This window comes from Calidris pugnax, unplaced genomic scaffold, assembly GCF_001431845.1.
Source record: "Calidris pugnax isolate Ruff unplaced genomic scaffold, ASM143184v1 scaffold28, whole genome shotgun sequence".
NCBI lineage: Eukaryota > Metazoa > Chordata > Aves > Charadriiformes > Scolopacidae > Calidris > Calidris pugnax.
Genome location: NW_015090842.1, coordinates 13948914 through 13953213, shown reverse-complemented (window position 1 = coordinate 13953213; position 4300 = coordinate 13948914).

Sequence of the window (4300 nt, the reverse complement as noted above, 5' to 3'; positions counted from 1 at the left end):
TCAAATGAACAGACATTGCTCCAGTGAAAGCAGTGGCACATAATGAAGTTGTGGTCCAGAGTAAGTTTGTTATCCTGCATATATTTTTGTAGACAGGTGTTTTTTCTTTATAAGCCCACATATAGAGGGAAGAGCTATCCTGACCCTGTGGACTGCATGCTCTTATCTTTAATAACTGGCAGCCATCAGACTTGCACTGCAGAGAGCTGAAGCAACATAATTTTACGCAGACTTGCACTGCAGAGAGCTGAAGCAACAGCTCAACATAATTTTACATTGTGTGTAAATTTACGATGTGTGTGTTGTCAGGACACCCAGACTGGCCAAATCCCACATGTGGGATGTTTTACCATTGTGTTCCTTCAGTTAAAACAAATGAAATACCAAAAGAAAGTTGTATTTTCGCACTAAGGTGCTAGTTCCTCTCTGCATTTCCTCAGATTTATGTAGATGCACTTGCATTAATTTCTGTAAAGCAATTAATGGCCTTCTGTGATTTATGAACTATTTGCCATGTGGTCTTTTTGAGTGAAGGTCTTTTCAGATTTCAAAATTCAGAGTTCTGCATACTAGTGCTCCTCACTGTTTTAATATTTCAAGGGAAAGGCATCTGAGTAAATATATTTAGGGCTTAAGGGGTTTTAGAAGCATCTAGGTGACTGAAGTGCACACATCTCATTGACAGGAGCAATAGCAATAAGATTTCATTCAAAAGTGTGAGAGCTGAGTGCAGTGTGAGGACAGCCACTTTCCTTTCCTCCCTTCAAACTCAGGAGTGTTAATAAAGCCTTGACAGTCCTCTGCACTTCACACAGACCTGGCCACTCTTAACTCCAGAAAAAAATGAGCTTGGAGAAAAGTGCAAAGAAGGGTACCTGATGAGATGAGGGGAATGGAGAGCCTGCTGTGCAAAAGGAGAGAGATTGTGAGTTACAAAAGAGGCTCAGGAAAGCGCTAATTCATGCTCAAGAGTAAATTGGGTGGATAAACATTGTAAAGAGAAAAAGAACTATTTAAGCTCAAGAAAATAAGTGATGGCCTGCATTGTGCATGCACGTTCAAGCTGGAAAGTGGAAGGTTTCCAATAATAAGAGAACTGAGTTTCTATTTCCAATATGAGGGGACAGAAACCAACTGCAGTGGAGTTTTTTGAACACAATGGAATGTTCACACAATGGAACATCAGTCCATGACTTAGTTGCCTGAGGCAACAATCCCTGCCAGGACTCTGTTTCTTTGATGTAAAACAATTCTCATGCAAGGATTGAGGATAATTAACTGAACATTGTGAAAGTGTCTTACAGAGCACATTCTGCACCCAGCTATGGTGAAAATGGAACAAATGAGGGTAATTGGATTGTCCTCTTGGCAATATTGTGCTAGTGTTTCACCTAGGTGTGAAAGATCTTCAACTGTGACCTTCCCATTGTGAGCCCTGATAAGTCCCTGAATTCACTGTATCTGTTTAGAGAAAAAAATAATCTAAACATTTAAATAATATGGGAACCCCACATACCCGTAACTTGACAGTTATATAGTTACTATGGTGATACCGTTAGTCTATGCATAAAGGCAAGACTGTGGGCCTAAGGTTATATACATAAATATGTAGTAGCAGAGATTTAACAGCAGATAGCTAAAATATGAAATGGAGTAAGGTTTTTTGCTTGTTCTTCACTTGCCACCCTTTTTCTTTCCTTTTGTATCCACCTAAAGCTTTTTATTGAATCCTTTATTTAGCTCCTGTGTTCAGGAAAAAAGCTTGTTCACATGCTCCTGTAGTCACTAAAGCGTTTTCTGAATTTTTGAGACTCACTTTGGCTTCTTATGTGTCTTCCAGGCTATCTTTGGCATTCTGCTTTTCCTCCCTTTTATTTGGCCTTTCTCATTTGTTTTTTCTCCTGTTGCATTTGCTATTTCTGTCCTCTTACGCTGATAGGCTCTCTTCATTCTAGGTGTTGAAAAAAGTACAAGACAAGGAACATCCCACCAGGGTAACTTAGACCTAAGCGCAGAAAGATGACCTTTTTCATCTTGCTGGAATATCCCTTTTCCAGTACTTTTTCCTTTCCAAATATTCTCTTCCTTTCCATTCCAGTTGTGAAAGTTCTTACTGTTGTTCCTCCATTATCTTTCCTCTCTGTTAGACTATTTCTTACTCATTTTTGTTCCCTCTTTTTGATCATTATTTTACTCCTCCTGACTCAGTGTGCAGCCTGAATACAGTCTTGCTAGTAAGTATTGCCGAGGTTGGATTCAAACCCCTTATTCATTCAGTGGAGTTTCCTTCATATCAGAGACAGTTTTCTGTGTGAATATAACAAATGTGTGTTGCCTACTGCAGAATCTCAGTAGTGTGGCTTCATAGCAAGGAATGTATGTGAATAACTGTGTCACTTCACTGTTTAAATATGGGGGATCCCATGTCAAATATAATACCATGTTCAATGGAATTGCTGGTTTAGTGGGGACAAACTTCCAATTATTAATTACTTAACATTTTTCAATTTACAGACACACTCTGCTTTGAAGGCTGACCTTACCAAAAAAATAAGCTTTTGGGGGAGATTTAGGTGTTATAGTGTAATTTTGTAACTAATTATGATAAATGTAAACCACATGAGTATGGTTAAAGGTGCATGCCCAGTAGAATGGTTAAGTTCTGATAGCATACTGCAGAAAAGTCTTGGGGAATAAGATACTCTCTTTTCTTCTGGGGTTATGATGGACCCACAGCAACTCAGACACGTGTAATGCAGGGATGAACGGGGCTCTTGGTTTACCCTGAATGTGTAAACTGCGTATAATGCAGGGATGAATGGGGCTCTTGGTTTATCCTGATTATGTAAACTCCTGCAGGCATTGTGCTGCATTTGGCATTCTGCTTTTCCTCCCTTTTATTTGGCCTTTCTCATTTGTTTTTTCTCCTGTTGTGTTTGCTATTTCTGTCCTTTTATGCAAAGATTAAGCATTATTGCAAAAGCAATTCATATTAGGAAAGTAAACGTGAAGAAACTAACCTGGCAGCTGTTTAATCACACTTTTAAGAATGGAAGGCAGCCCCCTCGTGGCCATTCATGTTTTGAAGCGATTGTTTCCAAACCCATTTAAAAACAGGCATTGTTTGGAGGAGAAATGAATGCTTCCTGATTTAAAACATCTACTGTGTACCGTTAACACTTGTTGATAAAACCGACAGCCTGTTGGTGCTAATACAGGTCAAACCCAGTTTCTGTATGGTGTTGATCCCAAATGGTTGAATTGCTGGGAGCAGGTCCCTAAAGCCTGGCCTGCAGTGACAGCAGAGTCTGCACCGTCCCACATCTGCCTGGTTGTCTTCTCCCACATCCCTGCTTCTTTTGACCTGCATTGCACAGAGATGCTTCCTGCAGCATCTGGAATTATTTTTTTCTTTAGTTCCCGCCCGTCCCCACATCCTGTAATGACTCGCAGTCACCTTGTCTTTGCTAAATATCTGCTCAGTTAAATATTAACGTCTTCCAACTGCTTAGCTCAACCTTACTTACGTCGTTTTGACTTTAATCCTTATTGGCACGTGTGGTAACAGAGCTCAAAACACACCCAGTGGTTTGAAGAGGAGAACTGGGTTGTGGAACAGATTGTGATGAGATGTCAAGACAGAAATGAGAGATGCTCGTGCTGAGGTGGTTGGGAGACACGGTCAAAAGCACCAAGAAATTCAGAGGGAAAAAAACCCATCCTTTAAATTATGATCAGGTGCCTTTTGTGTAGCAACTGGTCAGAGCTAAAACAAAGCACGTCTTTCTGCAGTTAGTGAAGAAGTCGTTCAGTGAATTATGGTTTGGTGGTGGTTTTGGGGTTGGTTTGTTTTGGGTTTTGGGGTGGGGAGCAGGGGGAAGGATTGTTTTGGGTTTTTTTTACATTTCTGCGGCCATGAACGGGCCTTGTTGGCCAGTGGAACTTGCCTGGTCCTTCTCTCGGTGCGGTGCTGGCGCCCCCGGTAGGGACAGAAGCTGCCCACCCCCGCCGGCGCTTCTGGCTTTTGTCTGATAAGAACGGACCGGATTTATCGCTTGGGCTGCGACCGACGGGCGGGAAGTTTGAAGCATTCTCTTCCCGTTTCCCATCGTTCCGGCTGCCGCTCTGCTCCAGAGGGAGCCCGGCCAGCCTTCTGCTAAACGGCAGCGCACCGGTCACGGTGCCGGGGTAACGGGAACGCCCGGCGGGGCAGCGCCAGAGCCCCCACCGCCAGCCCACCCCGCGGGGAGGTGCCGGCAGCCGCTTACCCCGCAACGGCCCCGCCGCCGCCCGCCTCCCC